The following is a 26,162-nucleotide window of genomic DNA, read 5'->3' on the forward strand; positions in this document are numbered from 1 at the left end:
AATCTTGACCAGCGAAATGAAACACGCACAACGCACTGTCATCGGTGATGTACTCAGCACCACTATAAAAAAAAAAAAGCGTCGACTTTCGCTGGCTTATGCATATGTCTGCTTCGGCTGTGATGGCCCCAGAACAAGGCTCATTGCCTGCATTGTGGCGACGTAGCACACAGCAAATAATTATCTGCACGTCACTGCAGCTGCTTGCAAGGCGTCGATGTGCCGTGGTGGACGACGATACTGAGCAGTGCGTAGTGTTTTCCAACGACAACGTATCGCAGCTGTCATTTGAGATGGCTGCTCTGTCAATGATGTCAGCGGTCAGCGCAAACACAGCCAGTGTGATGGCATTTCTTCATCACAAGCACGGCACACTAAACAACTGCAGCACCTTCCTGCGTTCGAACTCTAATTTCCGAACTGCACACAAGAGCCCTCCCCCGCCAAAATGCGCGATTGCTGCGCTGTCGTTACGATATCCATCTGCGATCGCTGTTAGCTCAGCAGCAGAGGCAATCGGCAAGCACATTAGAGTGAACAACACACTCAAATTCTGCATACATGCACACGGAGGCACCTTCAATGGGCAAGCGGTGACAAGCGATGAATTGTGTCGCTGGGTAGCACGCTCTTCTTCGAAATGCATCGCGGAGACTTCGAGCACGCAGATAAACTGGTGCATTTTCACTGTGCTGCGTCACTACGGACCCTAGAAAACCGCACAGCAATTTTGCAGCGACAGCCGTTGCTCTCGTCTCTATGGCTAGAGTGTCGTTTCAGTTGGTAAAGCGGCAGCGTTAATAGCCGCCTCAGTGAAAGCACCTGCGGTGAACAGCCATGCCGCAGCACTGCGTTGCCATTCCCCTAATAGACAGGGAATGAGCAGATCATTGTCATGACTGCCTTTATGCGTCATTATCGCATCGAAGTTATCGATGATGATGATGATGATGACTTATTGGCATCCCCTTTGAAACGGGGTGGCGACAAATAGTCACCTAGCCTGCTTGATTTAATCAGGTATACTACACATGTTCTTTATCTCGCATTTTTGTATACCTTTTTCAAAAATTTAGCTTGTACCGCTGCCTATGATTTTAAGAGATCAGGTCGTATCCATCTTTTCCCTGCTTTTTTTCCACCAGTACTCTAATCGTCTCTTGCTGATCTCTACAGCTGATCTGTTTATGTTTCCTTCCACTTTAAACCCAAGCGCTTCTGGGAGTTTCACGTTACCTACGGTTCTCGCTGGGTTGATCCCGTCGCATTCCATTAGGATGTGCTGAGTGGTCTCTGGATCTTTACTGCAGCATACACATGTCTCATCTAGTTCCGAATATTTGTTCCGATATGTTTTCGTCCTTAGGCAACCGGCTCGAGCCTCAAATAGCAAGGCACTGCCCTTTGTGTTATCGTACAGGTTTTCCCTTCTAATTTCTTTCTTCTCATTCTTGTAAATCTCCATTGTCCTTTTCGTTTCCATTCTTTGCATCCAATTCAAGGTCTCTATTTCTCTCACTTTCTTTCTGATGACCCCTGGTTGTCTATTTACAGTTTCGATTATCCTGTACTTGGTTGCCAACTTCCTTGACCTCTTCCTCCATTCTGTGTCCACGCTTTTCATGTAGAGATTCTTGTGCACTTTAGCCGCCCATTTATTTTCATCCATGTTCCTGAGCCTTTCTTCAAAAGTAATTTTGCTTTGTGCTTCTTTGACTTCAAAAGAGGCCCAACCCATGTCTCCATGCACTGCCTCATTTGTCGTATTACCGTGTGCTCCCAAAGCCAACCGGCCTACTGATCTTTGGTTAGCTTCTAAACCCGCCAATATATCCGATTTTAAGCATATAATGGCATTTGCGAATGTTAGCGCTGGCACCATTACTCCTTTCCAGATTCCACGCACCACATCATACTTATTGTGGCCCCACAGTGCTCTGTGTTTCATTAATGCTGCATTCCGCTTCCCCTTTATTTTCAGATTATCTTGGTGGTTGCTTGAGTAATTCTTTCCTTCGTTTATGTGTACGCCGAGGTACTTATATTGCTTCACTATGGGTATTACTTGCTGTTGAATTGACACCACGAAGTTACTCGTGTGTTCATTAAAGATCATAATCCCTGATTTCTCTGTGCTAAACTTAAGGCCTAGATTTGTCGCTGCGTTCCCACAGATATTCGCAAGTATCTGTGATGATGATGATATAAACTTTAATTTTCGAGACGGTGTTCCCGAGCGTTTGAGCTGTGGATCACTCTAGGTGGGAGGGTCCCTCATTCCAGGAATCCTCTGGCCGCGATAGCATCCCGGGCTCTGGCGACAAGACGTCGTTGTTCGTCCAGGGCCGGGGTGGAGATCTTGGCCTCCCACGTCTCGGCGAGGAGGTTCACGTCTTCAGACGTTGCATGTTTAGTAACGGCGTCTTCGGGGCGCCACGGGCACTCTAGTAGCAAATGCGCCAGAGTGTCTGGCACGGCGCAGATCGGGCAGTTGTATGTGTGTAGTGTCGGGTGGATGCGATGCATGAGGATCCCATGGGTGTACGTATTGCTCTGCAGTCTTCGCAATGCGGTGCTTTCCTCTTTCGTCAGTTTTGGATGAGGTGGCGGGTACACCCTGCGTCCCAATCGGTAGTGTTTGAGGATGGCTTTATACGTGGGGGGTATTGTCTCCGTTTCCGTTGCGTCACCAGGCGGTCGGGGGTCTCGCGAGGCGTCGAAAGAGGCCCGGTTGACGTGGTCGCGGGCCGCGGCGTGTGCCGCTTCGTTTCCCTCGAGCCCCTCGTGCCCTGGTACCCACGTGACGCAGGTGTAAGGGAGCGGAGTGCTTCTTTTCTGCAGAATTTTGACTGCTTCCACCGATATTCGGCCTCTCGTGTAATTGCGCACTGCGGATTGGGAGTCCGTGAAGACTGCGACCGCGTTCGTGCTCGTGGTGGTGGCGAGGGCGATCGCCGCTTCTTCCGCTGTCTCCGAGTTCCGCACCCTGATTGTGGCGGATGCCAGTTCTTTGCCTCTCGAGTCAACCACACTCAGGGCGTAAGCGGTTTTTCCCGGGTATTTGGACGCATCTACGTAGCGAGCATCTGGATCGTGCTTATGGCGTCTTCGGATGGCGTCGACTCGAGCGAGCCGGCGTCCCCGATGATGCTCGGGATGCATGTTGCCGGTAGTTTGCCGATGCTCAGGGATTCTCTTAAGCATGGCGGTATCTTGACCTTGCGGTCCGCGTCGGAGATGTAGCGTTCTGCGTAGCCGAGGCGCGCAAGGACTGATCTGCCCGTCGGCGTGAGCTTCAGCCTCTCGAGTTGGTTGGTTTTCTGGGCTTCCACCAGCTCTTGCCAGGTGTTATGAGCACCCATTTTGAGAAGTCGGGTGGTAGATGCCACAGGTGGTAGACCCATGGCGAGCTTCGTAGCTTTGCGGATGATGACATTGAGCTTGTCGACCTCGCAATTCTTGAGAGCCAGGTACGGGGTTGCGTACGTTATTCTGCTGGTCAGTAGAGCTTGAACGACTCTCAGAGTGTCTTGCTCCTTGAGACCACTGCGTCGATTAGCTACTCTCCTTACGAGGTGTGTAAGTTGGGAGATTGTGCGTTGGAGCCGTGGGAGCGTGGCGACTCCTGATCCATCTCGGTGGAGGTGCAAGCCGAGTACTCGAAGCGAGGCGACCTTCGGTATTTGGATCCCGTTGAGCGTGACGCATGGGTCTGGAGCTTCGTAGGTGGGAGGTCTACCCCTCGTGCGTGCCTTGAGTACGAGTAGCTCCGATTTCTCAGGTGCGCAGTGGAGGCCGCAGCTATCAAGGTAGTGCTCGATAACATCAACCGCTTCTTGAAGGCAACGTTCTTGCTCTCCGGTGCTCGTTCCTCGCGTCCAGAGCGTGATGTCGTCCGCGTAGAAGGCGTGACGCAGGCCTGGGATGTTTTCGAGAAGCCGGGGGAGCTTGAGGAGTGCCACGTTGAATAGTAGGGGCGACACGACGGAGCCTTGCGGCGTTCCCCTGTTCGGCAGCTTGAATTCCTTACTGCGTAAGTTAGATATCCCCACCGTGGCCGTCCGGCCGGTGAGGAAGTTACGGACATAGCCGTAGGTCTTTGAACCGCAGGCGGTCTCCTCGAGGTTTTGTAGTATCGCTTTGTGGCTGACATTGTCAAATGCGCCCTTCACGTCGATGGCAAGGACGCACGACTTGTTATTCTTGCTGAGGTGGTCAATGAGGTCATCCTTTAGGAGAAGAAAGACGTCTTGCGTAGAAAGAAGCTGGCGGAAGCCGAACATAGTGTCTGGATAGTGCCCATTCTCTTCGAGGTGCGATGTGAGCCGGTCGTGGACCATATGCTCAAACAGCTTACCAACGCACGAAGTGAGAGAGATTGGTCTCAGGTTCGCGAGAGCTGTGGGCTTGTTGGGCTTTGGTATCATGAGCACTTCCGAGTGCTTCCACGCGGCCGGCAGCTCTCCTTTGTCCCAGCACTCGTTGTAATACCGGAGGAGAGCCGTCAAGGCCTGTTGGGGCAGCTGTCGTAGGTGCTTGTTCACTATTCTGTCCTTGCCTGGGCTCGTGTTTCTCGTGAGCTTGGAGATGGCTGCTTGGAGCTCTGCTGGTGTGAAGGGCCGGTCCAAGTCAGCGTTGGGTCTGCCTTCATATTCTTTGAGTGGCGGGGTTGCCGCTGGTTGGGAGGGACCGCGGAGCTTGTTGCATAGTTCGCGGAGTAGGTCTTCCTCCGAGCCGTCGTAGTTGTGTGCTAATCGACGGATGTGTTGCCGTTGCTGCGTCTTGGTACTGCCGTTGCTGCGTCTTGGTACCGTTGCTGCCACGTTTTCTTGGTACTGAGCGTGCCCTGAAGCTTATCGCAGAAGGCGCGCCAGTTGTGTCTCGCTAGCTGTTCAGCATACTCCTGCGACTGTTCTGTCAATAGGGCGATTCTTTTCTTGAGTTGCGTGTTGAGTTTCTGCCTCTTCCATCTCTTGAGTAGGGCCCTTCTGGCCTCCCAGAGGTGGAGTAGGTGAGGGTCTATGGCGGGGTGATCGTCATCAAGTTGGATGATTTTTGTGAACCGTTCGGCGGTATCCAGGATCTGTTTGAGCCAGGCGTCGATGTCCGATATGGTAGTTTGATCGTCGAGCTCGGTTCTGAAGGCATTCCATTCCGTTATTCTTGCCGTGCCAGTCCTGGCCGATCGACGTGCGTGCTCGATGTCGAGTTGAACGATGTGGTGGTCACTACCAAGAGTGTCTGGGAGACAGGTCCAGATCGCGTTCTTCACATCCCGCGTAAAGGTAAGGTCGGGGTTGGTGTCTCTTGAGACGCTGTTTCCGACTCTCGTAGGCTGGAGCGAATCGTTCCACAACGTGAGGCCGTGTTGCTGAGCGGCGTCGTGGACTCTCGCGCCTTTCTTCGTAGTGGTGGCATAGCCCCAGGCCGTGTGCGGGGCGTTAAAGTCCCCTACGACTACGAGCCGGTGCCCTCTTGTGCGTTTTCGGAGTTCGCGGATGAAGTGATCGTAGTCCGCGAGCTGGTCTCGCGGTTGGCTGTATACGTTAGCCACGTAGAGGCTTTGATGCGACTTGCGGTCGGGTATGATTTCCACTATAGTGTTCTCAATCGTGGTGTCTTCTATCCTGTGTTCTTGGGCCGTAATTGTCTTCTTGAGAAGTATGGCGGTTCTTGTGGTTATGGTGAGGGTGTTGTATCCTGGAAGCCTAACTTTTTTGGTGTTGGTCTCTTGGAGGGCGATGATGTCTGGTTGATTTGTCTTTAGATATTCTTGTAGATTTGCTAAGCGGGGTCTGTAGGATCTACAGTTCCAGTGCCAGATGCGGAAAGTCGATTGCGAAATGGGAGTTTTGCAGTTAGAGTTTGCCATCAACAGGAGCCCCAGGTGCGTTAACGTGCTCCCGTTCAAGAGAGTTCGAACGGGAAGGCGTCTTGCTGTGTGGCCGTCGTTTCTTCCTTCCGTGCCCTTCCTCAAGTTCCGCGTGGCTCATGTAGTTGTTCTTGACATGGGCTATGAAATTAGTGAGCTGGGATTTCATCTCATTGATTTGGGCTGTATGTGTGTCCATGGTGTGGCTGAGTGTCGTGAACTTGTTGCCGATTTGAGTATGAATTGGCTGCAATTTCGCTTGTAAGATTGCTTCGAGCTTGGACTCAACTATCACTGTGAGCTTCGATTCAATTAGAGCCTCGAGTTTCGTTTCGATGACGTGTACAATCTTCTCCTCCACGACAGCTTCAACTTCTTGTTTCGTGAGGTTCTTGGCTTGTTGTTTCGCAAGTATCTGTTTGTTGTTTCGCAAGTATCTATTTGTTGTTTCGCAAGTATCTGTAAATCTTTTTTATTGTCCGCTAGTAGCACAATGTCGTCTGCGTACATCAATCCAGGGACCTTCTGTTGCACCATTTGTCCATTACGCATGTAGGATAAATCAAAACCTAATTCGCTGTTTTCCAGTCGTCTTTCTATGCCCTTGACGTAAAGCGTGAACAACAATGGTGACAGAGGGCATCCTTGCTTCAATCCTTGGTGATCGAGAATATCATAGCAGCGCCCCTGGTGACTGCTCACCGTATGAACTCCCTAGTGCGTGCGACCCTCTAGAATGTATCCGCTTGTAAACTTTCGCCTCACTGTCGCCATTCGCGGCAAAAAAGTGCAAAATTTTATAATTTACTCGGTGTCCTTTTGTCATCACGAATTTATAGCGATCAAAACGAAAAACCGATACTTTAAGAAATAAAATGTTTTTTTTATTTTATTTTTTGTATTTCAAAGTATTCGATTGAGGGAAAGTGTAGGTGGAAGAATGCACCGCATGTGCCCTGTTCGCATTCGACGGAGGATAGAAAGATAATGCCCGAAAGAGGAGACACGCCCTTGACGCGCGCGAGAAAGGCGTGGCAAGCGACTCACGGCAAGCGTGCAGATAGACAGCGGGACAGTGACGGTATTGCTAAATGACGATAATACGTTGATAACAATACGCGGGGCCGGCGCGTTTTGTTGCGCAGTCCTCTCTGCTTGAAGCGCGGAATCACTGTGCCGCACAGGGTGCGCTCATGTTGTCACACGCGGTTTTATCTCGACATTTCTTTGTGCCTGATGTTATTGCACGTTCCTTGCTATCTACCTTCACTGACTGCCATCGAGCAAACTCGGGTAAAACTCGTGCGAACGAGAAACTCGGCGCCTGCTGCATAGCACCCCAGTACTTAAGCAGCAGGCCCTGTGGAAGCGTCGCTGGATTGCTGCGTATCACTCTAGGTAGGCATGGCCATTATGTTGATTTCAGGTGGCAGCCGAGCTTTAGTAATCCGTGAGAGGGATGACACGTTGTTTCCGGCAATGTAAGTCAACAGGGGTTCCTACACAACGGCGAGAAGTATTTTAGATAGTTGCGTCGCTTGGCTTATGCTGGTGCCAAGTGAAATCTCGATGATTGGCAGTCTAATATGTAAGCAGTACTCCCATGCGGGAAGTCGCTGCGTCGCTGCATATCACTCGGGGTGGTGCTGCCGTTATGTTGATTTCAGCTGGTAGCCGGTCTTTGGGAAGTCGTGATAGCTAAGACACGTTCCTTCCGGCAATGTAAGAGGGATTCCCGCACAACGACGAGAACAACATTTAGATGGTTGCATCGCTTTGCTGCTGCTGCTGCCAAGTGATCCCCACTGATCGGCCGACCAGTATTTAAACAGTACTGCTTTGTCGAAAGTCGCTGCGTGGCTGCGTATCAATCCCGGGGGCGTGGCCGTTATGTTGATTAGAGCTGGCAGGCGTCCCTTGTGAGTCTGTGATAACTTAGACAGTGTAAGAGGGATTCCTGCACAAAGGCGATTTACATTTACATTTGCACATTTGCACGGTTGCGTCGCATTCCTGCTGCTGCTCCCAAGTGAAGCCCTGCTGATCCGCGGACCGGTACATAAGCAGTAGGCCGTGCTGGAGCGTCGCTGCGTGGCTGTGTGTCACACCAGGAGAGCCTGGTTATATCATCATCATCATTTATTGTCCCTTAAAGACCCCTTTCAGGGTATTACATAAGGGGGGGGCGAAAGGCATCAATAAACACTACAGTCATTATTATACAATGGTTCAGTGGTAAGCAATGATACAAATGACTAGTTACCCAAACAATCGCAAACAAACAAAAACAAAACAGGTAGCACAATCGGCAGTAAAAGAGGCAGCACAACCGGCAGTACAACAGAACTGTTGATTTCAGCTGGCAGCCGGCCTTTGAGAAGCCGTGAGAGGAATGACACGTCCTTTTCGGCAATGCAATTGAAGAGCGATTCCTGCGCATCGGCGTTTTCGAACGTTAGCGCTGGCACCCTTACTCCTTTCCAGATTGCACGCACAACTTCATATCTATAGTAATCTAAAAGTGATCCATAATTCATTGTTGCTACATCTGCTGACACTTTATTTTCAGATTTTATGGGTGGTGCTTGAATACGTGTTGCCTTTGTTTATGTATACACCGAGGTATTTAAATTGCTTGACTATCGGTAGGACTTGCTCATTAATTGATACCATGTAATTGCTCCTCTATTCATTAAATATAATGTTTTCTGATTTTCCTGTGCTAAACGTAACGCTGAAATTTGTCGCTGTGTAGCTACACATCGTACCCAGTCTTGTAAATCTCTTGCATTGTCTGCTGGTCGCACTATGTCACCCGCATACTTCAGTTCAGGGCCCTTCTGTTGCACCCTTTGCCCATTACCAATGTAAGATATATCAAACCCTAATTCACTGTTCATGCTTTATGCCCTGAAATAAAGCAGGGACAACAAAGTGGACAGAGAACATCCTTGCATCAATCCTTGGTGCATTTACACCACTTGATTGCATATCCGGCATCGGCATACATTTTCTACTCGGTTGTTTTTATATATCTCCTTCAGCAGCTCCTCGAAATCGTCATCTATTGCTCCATGTACGAAATTTCTATGCAGGGTGCTAATACAAAGATGTTCTCGTGATCATTTATCGTATTGTCACTTAGTAGTGACGCTGAAGAAAACAGTCGTAAAACTGTGTATGACGAAACTGATTCTTTATTGGGCGAACTTGTGCCCACAAAAGCAAGCTACACTCAAAGCACAACGACAGCTGCGAACACAGTCGGCGATCGTCGAAAATCTGATCAGCAGCGAAATGCGTCGGCTTTTGTACGTGAGTCATCGAAACTTCTAGATTATACCCTCGTGCCCGCGTGTCTTCCAGAAAGTTCTTGACAATTCGCGTCGCTCATACAATCAGATAACATAAGCGTCGGTGAAAACAGGCAACGGAAAGAAGCATCGATAACGTTCTAGAAACTTCCGATACAGGCGCGTCCTACGCCGAGCGATAACGTTTAACATTTGTTAGCCGATGGAAAGCGGCCACCGGTTAAATATAAACATGTATACGTGTCAATACCCTCCCCTTAAAAAGAATCGTCCCGAGGCTGCAAGCAAATGTGAAAGCGAAAACAAAACCACGCGTAATAAAGAAAAAAAAAGATTACAAAGTAACAAAGTACCTAAGTTCGTCAGCGGGCGTAGAAAGGCTTAAGACGCACCACGTGGATGACTTCAGGTCGTGCGCGGCGCCGCTCTGATTGCGAAATGCCGTCTGGCACGACCTCATAGTCCAGTGCGCCGATACGTCGGATGATCTTATATGGTCCGAAATAGCAACGTAACAGTTTCTCGCTAAGTCCTCGTCGGCGTATCGGAGTCGAGACCCAAACACGGTCGCCGGGCTGGTACTCGACGCAGCGGCGTCGAAGATTGTAGTGTCGGCTGTCGGTCCCCTGCTGGTTCTTGATGCGCAGGCAGGCGAGCTGTCCACCTTCTTCGGCACGCTGCAAATAGGTAGCAACGTCGAGATTTTCTTCGTCAGTGACGTCCGGTAGCATGGCGTCAAGCGTCGTTTCCGGGTTCCTACCGTAGACCAGGTGGAACGGCGCCATGTGCGTCGTTTCGTGCGCGGCCGTGTTGTATGCGAAGGTCACGTATGGAAGGATGGCATCCCACGTCTTGTGTTCGACGTCGACGTACATTGCCAGCATGTCAGCGATGGTCTTATTTAGGCGCTGGGTGAGGCCATTCGTCTGCGGGTGGTAGGTGGTGGTCCGGCGATGGCTTGTCTGGCTGTATAGTAGGATGGCTTGAGTTAGTTCTACCGTAAAGGCTGTGCCTCTGTCGGTGATGAGGACTTCTGGAGCACCGTGACGCAGGAGGATGCACTCAACGAAGAATTGGGCTACCTCGGTGGCACTGTCTTTGGGCAAGACTTTTGTTTCGGCGTAGCGGGTGAGGTAGTCCGTAGCTACGACGATCCATTTGTTCTAGGACGTCGACGTCGGAAAAGGCCCCAATAAGTCCACTCCGATATGCTGGAACGGTCGGCGAGGTGGTTCGATCGGCTGTAGAAGTCCGGCTGGCCTTGTCGGCGGTGTTTTCCGTCGCTGACAGTCTCGGCATGTCCTTACGTAATGGGCGACGTCGGCAGAGAGGCGAGGCCAGTAGTATTTTTCTTGTATCCTCGCGAGCGTGCGGGAAAAAACCGAGGTGTCCAGGCGTTGGGTCGTCGTGGAGAGCTTGCAGAACCTCTGGACGCAATGCTGAGGGTACCACGAGGAGGTAGTTGGCTCGAAGAGGCGAGAAGTTCGTCTTTAAAATAATGTCGTTGTGCAAGAAAAACGACGCCAATCATCGCCGGAACACCTTGGGCACAATGACGGTCTTGCCTTCCAGGTAGTCTACAAGGCTTCTTAGTTCCGGGTCGGCTCGTTGTTTTTTGGCGAATTCGTCGGCACTGATGGGTCCCAAGAAAGTATCGTCATCCTGGTCGTCCTGTGGCGCCGGTTCGACGGGGGCGCGAGACAAGCAGTCGGCGTCTGAGTGCTTTTGCCCGGACTTGTAAATGACGGTGATGTCGAATGCTTGAAGTCTCAGACTCCATCGTGCGAGACGACCTGAGGGATCCTTCAAGTTAGCTAGCCAACTGAAGGCGAGGTGGTCGCTCACAACTTTGAAGGGCCTGCCATAGATGTAGGGGCGAAACTTTGATGCAGCCCAGATGATGGCTAGGAACTCCTTTTCTGTTGTGGAATAATTTGCTTTCGCCTTCGATAGCGACCCGCTAGCGTAACTTACAACCCTTTCTACTCCGTCAGTAGTCCTCTGCACAAGCACGGCGCCGAGTCCTACGCTGCTTGCGTCGGTGTTGACTTCGGTATCGGTGTTTTCGTCAAAATGCGCAAGTATTGGCGGTGATTGCAGGCGTCGCTTCAGTTCTTCAAGTGCTTCGAATTGCGGCGCCTCCCACTTGAACTCGACGTCGGCCTTCATGAGGTACGTCAGCGGCTCGGCAATCCGTGAAAAGTCTTCGACGAAGCGCCTGTAGTAGGCGCACAGTCCAAGAAATCTACGCACTGCCTTCTTGTCGGCGGGCGGAGGAAAGTCAGTGATGGCCGCCGTTTTCTGTGGGTCAGGGCACACTCCAGACTTGTTTATGACGTGGCCCAAGAACAAGAGCACCTCGTATGCGAAGCGGCACTGTTCTGGCTTCAACGTGAGTCCGGAGGTCTTGATTGCTCGAAGAACTGTTTCAAGGCGCCGGAGGTGTTCCTCGAAGCTTGAGGCAAACATAACCATTTCGCCCAAATAGACGAGGCAAGTCTGCCACTTCAAGCCTACATGTACTGTGTCCATGACGCGTTGGAAAGTGGCAGGTGCCGAGCAAAGACCAAACGGCATGACCTTGAACTCGAACAGTCCGTCTGGTGTTATAAAGGCAGTCTTCTCCCGGTCCCTCTCGTCGACTTCGATTTGCCAGTAGCCGGTTTTGAGGTCCACCGACGAAAAATACTTTGCGTTGTAGAGTCGATCCAAGGCATCGTCAATCCGCGGGAGAGGGTATACGTCCTTCTTCGTGATTTTGTTGAGGCGACCGTAATCAACGCAGAAAAGTAGGGTACCATTCTTCTTCTTCACTAACACCACGGGGGACGACCACGGACACTTGGACGGCTGGATGATGTCGTCGCGTAGCATTTCGTCGACTTGTTGCCTTATGGCCTCGCGTTCACGCGCCGAGACTCGGTACGGGCTCTGACGGAGTGAGCGGGCATATTCGTCGGTTATGATGCGGTGCTTGGCGACAGGGGTTTGTCGAATTTTTGATGACGACGAGAAGCAGTCCTTGTATCGCAGGAGCAGGGCTTTTAGCTGTTCTTTCTTATGCATGGGAAGGTTCTGATTGACGTGAAAAGCTGGTTCAGGTACTACAGTCGTCGTTGCAGGTGCCCTGGAATCCGTGAAGGCGAAAGCACTGCCGGCTTGTACTATTTCGTCGATGTAGGCGACCGTGGTGCCTTTGTTAATGTCCTTGTATTCGTGGCTGAAGTTCGTGAGCACCACTCTTGCTTTCCCTTCACGTAGCTGAGCTGTACCTCTAGCGACGCAAATTTCACGGTCGAGCAGAAAGTGATGATCGCCCTCGACGATGCCCTCCATGTCTGCAGGCACTTCGGTACCGACGGAAATCATTACGCTGGAGCGAGGCGGAACTGTGACTTGTTCTTCAAGCACATTTAAGGCATGGTAACTGATGTTTGTATCCGGTGGTACCGCTTTGTGCGTTGAAAGCGTTATCGACTTGGACCTTAAGTCGATGACTGCACCGTGTTGGTTTAGAAAGTCCATGCCTAGGATGACATCCCTGGAGCATTGCTGCAGAATTACGAAGCTCGCTGGGTAAAGGCCCGTTTATAGTCCGACGTTATCGGCGCGCGGGCCAGCGTCGTTCGCGGCCAGCCACGCTACGCCAGTTGCGCCATAGAGTAACATAGAAGGATAAGAGAGGACACTTCCATAGATCCCTGCGGCCGATTTGGTTCGCAGCGCACCTAGCGGGTGTGTGGAATCTACGCAGACTCAGAGATTGGGACCGCAGGAAAACCAATCTCGAAGGCTATCTTCTGGTGATTAGAAAAATTACACGGCCTACAAGATTTCTTCCGTGGGAGTGCTCGTCCCGGAGGCTATATTTCGATTTTTTTAACGCGTTGCTTGCATGCATCGAGTAGCTTCGTGTAAGCTGTACCGCCAGAGCAGCAAGCACACGATGCCACTGTGTGTTTATGCAGGCACTTTAAATAAACATGACAAGTGTTGAAAGAGACGAAACTTTATTTTTCTGTCATTCTCAGTAAGCACATGGAGACTTTTTCTTTCGCAACGTTCGGTGAACGCAAGCACCGAAAGATGGTTGCACTGCAAAGTGCAAGACATTCCAATACAGGTGCCATATGTTGAGAATAAATTTCACAAAAGGAATAAACAGGCGATATTATGAAAAACCCCACAGAACAGTAAAACTGCAGAAGACAGCATTAGGATTAAAGAGGCAAACAACGCTTTTCCTTTGAAGCCTAACCTTTTTAGGGGCAAAGCTCCTTAGGGCCGTGGGTCTGTCCTTCCTCCGATGTAGTATGTAGCCACCTGTAGTTTTATGAAGTGTTCACTAGATGGCGTAAGTCCGTAGCTCTGGTTAAAGCCCCTTGATCTTGAAAGTAGCGACACTCTCCTCCGCGCGCGCGCTTTCCTCCTCAATTTTCCTCGCCCGCCGGCTGCGCGCGCTGCGCACGGCACGCTATTGCGCTTGGGCTCCCGCGGACGGGCCGCAGAATTCGATGGAGGCGCATTAGATTGGGCCAATTGCGCGCCCCAGTGGCGTAGAATATTTTGAAAAATGATGATAACAACATGGAGAATGACCCGCCGGGGTGGCTCAGTCAGCTAAGGCGTTGCGCTGCTGAGCACGAGGTCGCGGGATCGAATCCCGGCCGCGGCGGCCGCAGTTCGATGGAGGCGAAATGCAAAAACGCCCGTGTGCTTGCGTTGTAGCGCACGTTAAAGAACCCCAGGTGGTCAAAATTAACCCGGAGCCCTCCACTACGGCGTGCCTCATAATCAGAACTGGTTTTGGCACGTAAAACCTCAGTAAGAAGAAGAAGAACATGGAGAATGCTGAAGGCAACGTTTATGAGGCGGTTGGTTTCATCTTAAAGCCTTATGTAAAAGGAGCTTTGAGGCGAGTTCTATACTCCAGTTATTTTTTCTGCCACATGAAATGCTGCTTTACTTTTTGTATCTAATCTAGTATTGCTTGCGGCAGATTGCTCTATGTTTGGCATTTTTTTCTTGTATGTGCGCGCATGTGCACCACAGGTATTATATTCAGTGCGCCTTCTTATAATGATTTACTGGCGAGAGCATCGTCCGTCCATGTGTTTGTCTCAATGTCAAAGTAGCTTTTGCGCTGTGGTTTCTGCATTGAATAGGACGGTTGCGCAATTTCAGTGTGGTGAAGCGGTGCCGGCAGCCACTGATCACCCACAATAACAGACTCTGAGGAAAGGTATTTACAGATTATTCTTTAGGCGTCGGTGTCAATGAAGCTTAAAAAATACTCGGTATGCCTATGGGAGAAGGCATTCCATATTTAAGCAAAAGAAACGCATCTGGAAAAGGTATTTTGATAGTTCACACCAACACACCGTTAAATTATGTAGTAGGATAGTTAAAATTGTGATTTTGATTAGCGGGGGGGGGGGGACTTATTGTAGATTGCGGGCAAGCATGCGGTGGCGACAGGCTCTGCATGAAGGATCATAGTGTCGTTGGCTGCGTCGTTAAGCGACCGAGATCCACATTCCTGAAATTATTAGAGGTGGGACAAGGAGCAAGCAGCAGCAATCACTTTCTACTGTCAATTCGAGGTTCATGCCGCTGTCGAGGGGGCTCTCTGTGCTTCACGACAGGTCGGTGGGAAAAAATTGCTGGAACTGCGTTGGGCTTCAGCTTTTTTTTTAAGTTCTTGTAGTATGCGCATCTCCAATTGGTCTTCAGTGACATGTAGCTACAACATTTATCGAACAGTTAATCACTCAGGCAGGATGAATAAAACGACCTTTAGATAAGTACAAGTTCCTAATACACTGCAGTGATAACCATTATTGCCTACATAATATTCTCTGCGTTGCTACATCATAACCATAATCATTATTTATTGCTCAACTTCGCAATCAAAGCGCATTGACACAATGACATCGGCTCGAGTTACATGGATGGAAAAGGTTTACCCACAGAACAAACCGGAAGAAAGGTGATTTAACGCATTCGCTATTAAAGCAAAGATTCCCGGCCTCCGCCTAGAAGTCCATATCAACAGCAAGGGTGCGTGATCACGTGCACACCTCCTGCACATTGCCTGTATCCGTGAGACAACCAAATAATAATCGTCACCTACTCACGCATGCATGGCAGCCCAGTTCAAAGCAAATTCAAGAACTGCAAAAAGATCACCAGGTGTCCTTAGGTATTGCCTAAGAGACTCTAATGCGAGTCTTGTAAAATCTACTGCAATTCACCTCAATCCACACTAATCCACCTTCACGCACTTTATTCGACCTTAACCCACTCTAACCCTCCTAATACACCTTGATAGACCTTAATCCACATCAATTCACCCTAATCGTCCTTAATCCACCTTATTCAACCTTAATCCACCCTAATCCTCCTTAATGCATTTAATCGACCTTAGTCCATCTTAATCTTCCTTCATGCACGTTAATCGACGTTAATGCACCCTAATCCTCCTTATTATATTTTAATCCACCCTAAACCACCCTAATCCAGCTTAATCCTCCTTAATCGACCCTAGCCCTCCTTATTTAACCTTAATCCACCTTAATCAACTTTAAACACCTTAATACAATCGTTAATCAGTCATGAATTTACTTTGCTAATTATTAATAATTTCTTATACACGGCTGGACATGATTTGGCTCGCTTCTGGCCTTCATTAGGTAACGTTATTTTCTGTACCTCAGACGCTCACCTTAAAACATATCCAACTAAGGTCTCGCCGTAAAATGTGGACTAGCTGGCGCTCATCACCTGCAATACCATGAGTATACTTGCCACTATTTCTTTTGGGCCCTGCATTCATTGTATTTAAGTGACTGACACACACATCGAAGTAAGCTGTAAATAGCTCCTCTACAAGCTGCTATTTCGATTTTCAGTAAAACAGGCAACGGATCCTAACAATCACGAAAAGTGCGATCGAGAGGCTCTATCTTCGGGTATATTTGTTCAGTGGAAAGCAGAATCTATAGTGCTGCATTTTCGATTGAATAAAGTTGACGACGCGCGAGGTGATGGAGTCCCACAGAATATTCAGCATTCTGAGGAGAACCCCATTTTTATGCAAAGTACAAATTGCCGCAGCAAAAACGCTAATGACCAGGGCGGAAGAATTGAAGAAATGCAGCATTAGGGGATGCATTGATACGAGCAATAAGCAAGGCGCCTTACCTCGAAAACAACACTGTTCCTTGTCGGAACAAAGTTCTTCCGGCCTATGTTGTGCAGCCACTGCTTCTTGCGCAAGCCATCACGCTTTCCTTGCGGTATCGTAAAAACTGCATAGCCATCATCACGCTTCTTGCTGCAGTTATATGCGCAGCAGCACGGCATAGCGCCAGCAGACAGTGCACGAAACAGCGTGCGACGATCTCTATACGCCGAGCCTGCCGAGCTGAGGCGCAAAATGGCGCGAACGAAAAAGCAAAACGCAAGCTCCGCTCGTTTCCAAGGGCAACGGCAGGAAACGTTTTTTGCAATCACCTTGCAGAAAAACGGGCGCAAGACCGTCTGCCGCGGAGGAGACACGCGAGGGGCGAGGAGGTCGCGCGCCGGCGGCAGAGTACAAAGAGTGGCGGTTCTTTCCTACGTCTAGGGACTTTAGCTCTGGTTGGCATGGAGACCGCTATGTATGCATGTATACGCATATATACATATATATGTATATGTAAAGTATAACCGGAAGCCGACTTCCGCTTCCCTTTCCACTTCCGGTTCCGGAAGCCAGGTTCCGGCTTCCGGAGAACGCTTCCGGAGTTTTTCTCTCTCGTCTGTAGCTAGGTGCGCTGCGGTGCACAAGGACGTTCGTTCCCGACGCGCGCTCTCTTTCTTTCTCGTTCCCGACGCGCGCTCTCTTTATCTCTTGTCCGTAGCTGTGGTTTACCCGAATGATCCCCGGTGCTTCGCCCACTCATCATCATTCACTTCGTGGATATGCTGTGATTTTTTATTAAGTGGTAGTTTCGGGCTGCATAGCAAACAAGGAATGAAGGCTGCTCACTGCAGTTGTCAGCCAACCACGCTCTCTCCCTGTCCTGCCGTTGTTATTGCACCTCGCAACAAAGCAGTAATTCCCGTAGTACTTGACTATGGTTGGCATGACCTGAAAAAAAAAGTATTGGTTATGTCTTCTCTCCCGCCTTCGCACAAATGGTCACCTAAGCACTTCAGAACGCCCTTTCGCGAAAAGCGTCACGTAATTGTCGCCACTAAAAAAAGCAACCTTCGGTGCCATGCATGCGCTACTGAGGCAGGAGTGTTTATTCAGAATATGTCGTAGCCACAGCTTACAAAACATTCTTCTCAATAAACAAGTTCTCTCTAATTGCGCTCCTAACAAAGGCTTCAAGCAATCTGCACACGCCACGAATAACTATCCTAAGCATAACTGCATTCTTTCACACAATTGCGCACACGTGCATTGAATTCAGACTACGCATACCGTCGTGTGCCAACTCACTTTCTCGCGCCACGAAACGATTTGCTCGCAAACGTGCAGCGCAGCATTCCAAATTGCTGTTTCTTCCATAATGTGAAGCAATCCACGAACATCATGCGCGAAGTGAAGAACACAAAAAGCTCTCTGCGCCGAACAGCACAATACGACAAATGTCAACTTACGGCTGAAGTGACAAATAGATAAGCAATTTTCAAAGTGATGAAGGGAAAAAAGAACGTAATGAAGGCGTTCTTACGAAGCAGCAGCCAAGGAGACAGACGTTCTGGCAGGCGAACCCAGCAAAGACCACGCAGACGTTATCGCACATCTTTTGCAGCGTCGCCTTGCCTGATCACACCATGGCCGATATTTTGTAGCGATGCGTTATTACTTTATTCTTATCATCCAGCGCTCACGGCCGGCTGATCCCGCTGATAACGTCTACGTCTACAGCCACATAGACAAGTAGACGCATACTGCACTATAGAAAAGTTACTACCATAGATAAGTAGTACGCGCGTTCCCTTGGAGACAGGGAGTGCTGTATTGCCCTCTAGCGGGCGGCATGAAGCTGCGTATAGCTCGGCCGCTTTTAGGCTGGAGTGGCCACTCTTGTAATCCGTATGTTACTGTATGGGCTGTATGCGACCGTCAGCGCCGGGCCCGTCGGGGCGCGTTGGAAGCCGCCGGTTACGTTGGCTGCGCCGGTGCGCTCGACTATAGAGGGGTTCGTTTTCGCCAACGTGACGTAGCGTGCGTGCGCACTCACGTTACGTCGGGCTATGAACGGCCCTTAAGTGCGGTTGTTAACCGTGACTCGTGCTGTGCAGATTCCTGCCGGCGTTATTAGGTGGCCTCCCGCTGTCCGGATATCGGGTCCTTGCCAGGCTTTTTTCACTTTCTCCAACTTGGCGGCGAACGGGCCACTGAAGACGGAATAGTCGGCTCCAGCTGTCGACGAGAGCGGTGACGTTGTGACCATCGATTAGCACGTCTAGGTCGGTAGACCGTCGTCTGGCGTTGCGGTTAGGTCGTGGCGTAGGATCACGGCTGCGTCGGCTTGCTCCGCTGCTGCTACGTCACGTCGGCAGGCCATAGAGAAAGGAATTCAACAAGAGGGGACACTCCCATAAGGCCCAGCGGCCGAATTGACTGCAGCGTGCCAAGCGGTCAGGTGTCAATCACTTACATCACTTCCGGTTTTGGTTTTGGGCGCGCGTATTTTGAACGCAAGCTAGCACGCCGGCTGTGCCCCCCCCCCCCCCCCTCTTTTTTTTTGTTTTTTGCTCTTCGTGCAGAATCGGTTTATTATTTCGTAAGTGAGTGAGTACGAACTTTATTTAGGTCCTGAGGAGAAAGAATTAAAGCGAGGCCAGAGGCCCCGCCAATCTATCCGGTGGCTCCACCCAGGTCGTAAAAATTATTTCGTAAAAATGATTGCGAACGATCTCGTAAAGTCCCATCGAATCTGTGCCACGTACAATTTCACAAAGTAGACGCAAGACCTTTTGTGCAATGAGGAAATATTTATTTTGCTCTATATAAAAGCTCGTTCCGCGCTTTTGTGCGTTCATCCAACGTTGTGACACCAGCAGGTAAGGCAGTAGTTCCTGTATGAAGCTCCACCGGACGGCACCAGCTGAAAAAAAGTAAATTACAAGCATGTTACATTTGCAAGCACGTAACAGCATGTTACAAGCATGAGTCATTTTGGTATTTAGACATAGGAATACTGCGTGTAGAGGCGAAACGTGCGAAAGCAGTGAATGGGCGGCATTACAAACAAAAGCAATTCGCTTTTACATACATGGCGTAGAAAATACCCGACTCATCCCAAACATATATGAAAACATCTGATTTCCACGCGTTCCCCCATTTCCGGGCATTATTTCCTGCACTTTTGCGGCACAAATATACGGGCGATTTCGCCTTTCCAAAAATTGGCCTCGGGCGACGCGACGGTACGCTACATACATAGAGACGGACGCAACAGGCACTCAAGACAAATGCGTGGGCGCAATGCCTTTTTTCAGTCCTTTAGAAGACGTAATTTTCGAATTACAAGTTTCTGATATGTTCGTCGTTCGCACGTTCTGCCGGCGCCAGCAGCACACCCCATGTTATCACTCTTGGCAATCGCCCATCGCGTTTTCAACAGGCGTGAGTACCGAAAGAAGGTATATGTTGTTGCGGAGCCACAAGAAACGTCACAGACTTGTCCCTCTAAGATTCATTACACGCCAAACTAACTTTATCACCACGGCCGAGCTGCTTATCGCTAACTGCGTCACAGCGCGCTGTGCGGCCAGCGTGCCTCAAGAGTACCCCAGAAAGTAACGAAATTACTTTTCAGTAATGTCTGGCGTCAGAGAAAGCGGCACAAACTTCTCCTATATAGCAAGATGCACTAGACTATGCACCAGGGCCAAGTGATAGTTCTCGCTAACTGCGACTCGGCGCCCTGTGCAGCCAGTGTGGTTCAAAACCGAAATAAGTTACAATAGTCCCATAGGAAGCGTCGGAATCATGTCTCAGCACGATTCATTAACTCAAATTAACTGCGCCAGGATGGCCGAGCTGTTTTTCGCTAACTGCGTCTTAAGTCTCGGTCCCGTGCCGTAAGCCTAATTGCGTCGTAGACTGTGAAACAAGATTTCTCACCATGCCGTAGTCCAATAGTGCAGTGGTGTCCTGTCCCAGTGCAGAAGGAACGCAAGAATACGCCGAGAGCCCAATAAACCAGGTTACATTTAAAAAAGAAAAAAAGAAGGAGACAGACGGGTCGCCGCGCGCGAGCACCCAAACGCGCGCGCAGCCATCCTCGCTGGCTTCGGGGGAGTGTCTGGCGGATGACGCATGTATCTGGCGCGTCATTGACCTGTGGCTAGGTAAGGCAAGGAAAATAAGTCGCAAAGCTTAAGTTAATTTATACGCAAAACGTTTTAGTTTTCGCGGCAAAGAAATAAAAAAAAATAAATCAATGCCTGTTAACTTAAGTTCACTTTCTTTTTTTTCGATGCTCGCGGCAGCTAACGTTCGGTGTCAAAAGTATAGCGTGACGTATGGTGACGTGTTTCCTGTTGCCAGTTTTTGCCGAGTGTCCCCTCTTGTTGAATTTCTTTCTCTATGGGCAGGCCTTCTTTCGGCAGCGAAGTGTTGTCATGAAGCCTCTTTCCAGGCGGCGTGCTGATATCTCGTCGTGATGATTCGCGAATATTCTTCGATGGCGGAGGAACATCTTCGGCATTGCGTCGTACAGCAACCGCACCTCCATGGGTTGCTGCTTTTAGTTTCCCGGATAGGGGCTCACGGACCGGCCCCTGGCTCGGCCAGTGTATGGTTGGCGCTGCGGTGACAGGTAGCGTCCTGGTGACGGCGAGCGTGAGGGTCGTTGTGGTTGGAACTGGGCTCCGGCGACGTAGTCGGCGATGTCACGTGGCCTCTCGCCAAGCTGTGGACGTGGCGCATTGACGGCGAACCCTCATAGGCCCATCTCGCGGTATGGGCATCGGTGGTAGACAAGACCAGCTTCCCCGCAGTGATAGCAGAGCGGGCGGTGGTCGGGGGCGCGCCAAATGTCCGTCTTTCTCGGGTAGCTGCGCTGGATGACGGACGGGCGTGCTGGCGGCGGCGGTGCTGGACGTCGGAACTGCGGCGTTACGGGACCCTGGCGCGAGCGCGGAGGGGGGCCTTGACGACGGGCGACGGCGGCGTAGGTCAGCGCTTCCGGCTGGGGTTGCGGCGATTGCTGCTGTACATCGGGAACTCCAAATCAGCGCTGAACTTCTTCTTTGACGATGTCGGCGATAGATGCCACTTGAGGCTGCGACTAGGGGAAGAACTTCTGCAGTTCCTCGCGAAGGACCGCTCTGATATTCTCGCGCAGGTCGTTGCTGCCAAGTGCTTTAACGTCGATGTTGTTGGCGGCCAGCGTTCGGCGGTTATATTGCCTTGTCCGCATGTCGAGCGTCTTCTCAATGGTTGTGGCCTCGGAAATAAATTCAGCAACAGTCTTGGGTGGGTTGCGCATCAATCCCGCGAAGAGCTCTTGCTTGACACCCCTCATCAAGAAGCGAACTTTTTTTCTCTTCTGGCATGTTGGGGTCGGTGTGCTTGACCAGGCGAGTTATCTCCTCCCTGAAAATCGTGATCTTCTCGTTGGGCAGCTGTACCCGGGCTTCTAGGAGAACTTCGGCCCTTTCCTTGCGCACAACGCGTGTAAAGGTCTGCAGGAAGCCGTGGCGGAACAGGTCCCATGTTGTCAAGGTCAACTTACGATTCTCTAACCACGTCCTGGCAGCATCTTCCAATGAGAAGAAGACGTGGCGCCGCTTGTCGTCGCTGTTCCAGTTGTTAAATACAGCGACCATTTCATACGTCTCCAGCAAGCTTTCTGGATCCTCAAATGTTGATCCGCGGAACGTCGGTGGCTCGCGGGGTGCTGTAATGCCACCTAGACACTAGCGGAAAAACGCGCGCGGCGCGCCGCCGGCGGCAAGACGCGCGCCGCGAAAGCAGCCGCGAAACGGGTTTTTGTTGCCGCGGCAGGGATCGCTCCTGGACCGATTTCTTGCGGTTTGCCGCGTGCCGCGGATGAAGGAGACCAATGAGAGCGGCCCGCTTCCGTGATGTGTGCGCGGGAAACTGGTGCCATGCGGACCCGCCCGACCGCTTGTTTCTCGTTTCGCACTATCATCTGCACGCGTGAGCTCCCGGATAGTTCGAGAAGGGGAGAGGAGTCTAGTCTGTCACGTGATTGCCACAGCGGCACGCCGCCGGTTGGTGTGGCCGCCTTGTCGCTGCTGCGTTTTGCCGCCGGCGGCGCGCCGCGCGCGTTTTGCCCGCCGCTAGTGTGTACGTGCCATAACACGATCGGTGTTGGCGGCACTGGTGCTGTCATGGTTGATGCGGTCGTCGTGGCCGTGCACTTCCTGGTCTTCTCGGGAAGAAATCCGTACTCCGTGGGTTGGTTTTGTAGCCTGAGGCTAGCTCGATGCTCCGGGACAACGTTGGTACTCTCTTCGGGGTTCGGGCTTCGATCACGGCTTTTCGGGGGCGTCCGCTGCATGGACAGAAAAGCACCTCCACCATATGTTACGTAGTAGTGACGCTGAAGAAAACAGTCCTAAAACTGTATGAAGAAACTCATTCTTTATTGGGCGAACCTGTGCCCACAAAAGCAAGCTACACTCAAAGCACAACGATAGGGCGAACACAGTCGGCGATCGTCAAAATCTGATCAGCGGCGAAACGCGTCGGCTTTTATACGTGAGTCATCGAAGGTTCTAGATTAACCCCTGGGCCGGCATTTTGTAGCGATGCCTTTAAAGTAATAATGCCTTTTCGCGCTTATCGCGCTTTGTCAGTGGTCGGAGCGACGGTCCGCTCGCGTTATCAACGGGATCCGCCGGCCGTGAGCGGTGGATGAGAAGACTAGAGTAGAATAATTCATAATGCCTCGCTACAAAATCGCGGCCCTGGTGCCCGCGTGTCTTCCAGAAAGTTCTAGACAATTCGCGTCGCTCATACAATCAGATAACAGAAGCGTTGGTGAAAACAGGCAACGGAAAGAAGCATCGATAAGGTTCTAGAAACTTCCGATACAGGCGCGTCCTGCGCCGAGCGATAACATTTAACATTCGTTAGCCAGGTGAAAGCGGCCACCGGTGAAAGATAAACGTGTATACGTGTCAATATCATCCCTATGCACACGCGTGCTTTCCATTGGCGCCAACAGGATGTACGCGCATGGGCGTGTATCAATAAAGATAACCGGTTTGGATTCAGTCTTTAACCGCCAATACTTCTAAGGATGGTTGTTGTTGTTGAAGTGTGATAAATACCGAATGAAATATAATAAGTGACATAGAGTGGCGCCAAAGAGTGCCGCATACCGAGAGACTCAAGTTACGTCAAGGGGTTCAGTGAAATGAGCACAAACTCGAAGAACATACCCACGGACTGAATTTGGCATCGAAAAAATTAGCTGAAAAGGAGCACATACGTAGTGTGTGTTTTCAACACAGATGCCTGTAGCAAGCAGCTCAACACTTTACTCATTAGACAATCGACTAACCATTGAACCAAACTGAGGGCAAAGCACTGAAGGAAAAAGCACGCAAACATACCGACATCCCGGAAAGTGCGTTATGTATCGTAGGAATCCTAATCGCGTTAAAAACAATTTTTGCACAAATTACTAGCGTAGGATTGCTGGCCACTAAGAAATAAGGTTCACGGGTTGTACTTTCCCCATTTAGTAGGCCCGTCAGGCTTCAAGTGTATTTTTTTATAATTAATTAGCTGTACTCGTCGCGTTCTACCAGAAGGTTGTAACAATTACCGACAGTACCGACAATGTGGCGGAGATGTCAGCGGCTTCTTTCGTTTCTAATATGTGCGTGCTACTTTGCAACTATTTCGTATTGTTTCAACCATTCATTTGGTTTTGCCTATAACTGCGCTTTGCTGTTGATTCGAACGTCACTAATTGGATGCTGTGTAATATACATACTGTAAAGGGAACTTATTCATCACAATTCCAAATATGAATATGTGTTTACCAGATCGTTAAAATAATCGCGATTTTTCTTGAACGAAACATCATGCACTTCGGAAATTTATGCATACATACACACTGAAGAAAAGTTAACAATTTTCGTGATATTAGAACCACACAATTCCGAGAAAGCCGCTTTGATGTGTTTTATTCTCGAAGGTTCTGCGTTGCGTCATTATTGTCGAAGAGTTAACGACGCCGTCACGTATTGGAAGGCACACTAATGCATCAACGGCTTCACCTCACTGTGGTACTATATTCATATAAGTCCGACATATATTCGACCGCAAAAAAAAATTGATGGTATTGTGATGTCATGGGTCAATCGCTAGGCAATCCTGATGCGCCAAATAACAATGGCCTTAGCAACACGCCTAGAGCCAATCAAAATCTTTTTCAGAATGTCACAGTGCCGAATCGCAACATATCGCCTGCCATTGGAGACCTCGAACACACACTTGAAATGGTCCGCACGCCTTTAATCGAAGCAAAGCACAATATAGTTTTAAGAAGTCGAAACTGGATCATTTTCAATTTGCGTGATCATTCTTTTATTTGTGTAAATCTGAATCTACAACGCAATGTACATCATCGGTTGTTTCAGACGTGAAATTATACCAGTCGGAGTGCTTTTCGTTTGGAGGAGACATTTCGAGATACGGCATTACAACAGCGACACTTGTGCGCTATTCTCGTAATTTTAAACTTAGTCATTCTAAATCATACAATTTAGCGATAATTATCTTTGTCAAAGCAATACCGTCGCTGGTGGCCGGGAACAGTGAATTTTAAAGAGACTCTATGTTTCCTCACGCAAGTGCTTGGTATTGCGCATTCGGAATGTTAGCACATATCTAGAGCGAATTAAGGGCCCTCAGAGCAAATTCCCATGGAACTGGTGTCACGATGAATGTGGACTTTGATCCAGTTTGTGCCGAAGCAGTCTAGTGACAGACCGGTTTGCCATCGGCGCCATGAATGAGACGTATGTGTCTCTTCTCTCGAGCACACGCTCGCCATCTAAAGACACCATGGACCATGACGTCCACACGTGACGCGTGTCTCCATAGTATGACGCGGGCTTGAATAAATTCAGGACCACAAAGTGTTCTAAGAATTTTCTTCTTGTTGAATTTTGGCCACATACCCGGAGACCCAAGTTGCGTCAAGGAGGTTCAAAGAAATGCGCACAACTCAGACGCACATAACCACGGATAGAAGGTGGTGTCAAAGATGTTCTCTGAAAATATGCACATACGCGGTATCAGTTTTCAACACAGTTACCGCCGGCCATTATTATCTTATTTCTGGAGTTTTAGGTGCCAAAACAAGGTCTGATTATGAGGCACGCCGTATTGGAGGGCTCCGGAAAAATTTTGACCGCCTGGGGTTCTTTACGTGCACTACAACGCTAGCACACGGGCGTTTTTACCTTTCGACTCCATCTAAATGCGGTCGCCGCGGCCGGGATATACCGCAGCCCAGCGCTCAAGACTCTACACATTAGACCATCGACTACCCTTTCACCCAAATTGACGGCAAAACGCTTAACAAAAAACACGAAAACATAGGCATATCACGGAAAGTGCGTTATGTATGATAAGAATGCTAATCTCATTAAAAACTGTTTCCGCGCAATTTAATAGAGCAGTAGAGCTGACAACTAAAAAAAAAAAAAAAAAAAAAAACTCCCGTGTTGTAGTTTTCCCAGTGAGAACGCTCACCAGGCTATGATTATATTTTTCCTTTATATTTGCATTGGCGGCAATCGTCGGGTTCCACCGGAATATTACAAAAATATTTGTCCGTACCGATAGTGCTTCCGACAGTTCACGAGCTTTATTTATCGCCAGTATCTACGTGTCTCTTTGCTATTATTGAGTTTTACAACCGCCATCGATATCGTTCTAAATTTTACCGCATTTTGTTGCTGCATCTAAACTCACT

The 26,162-nt window shown here is 49.8% G+C and overlaps 1 protein-coding gene across 3 annotated transcripts in view; it reads left to right on the forward strand.

Annotated features, from left to right (window-relative positions):
• LOC125941248 (uncharacterized) overlaps positions 1-26,162 on the forward strand; it is a 410,784-nt gene that overhangs the window by 114,441 nt on the left and 270,181 nt on the right. The gene's annotated exons all lie outside the window — the stretch shown is intronic.

Source organism: Dermacentor silvarum, chromosome 11, assembly GCF_013339745.2.
Source record: "Dermacentor silvarum isolate Dsil-2018 chromosome 11, BIME_Dsil_1.4, whole genome shotgun sequence".
NCBI lineage: Eukaryota > Metazoa > Arthropoda > Arachnida > Ixodida > Ixodidae > Dermacentor > Dermacentor silvarum.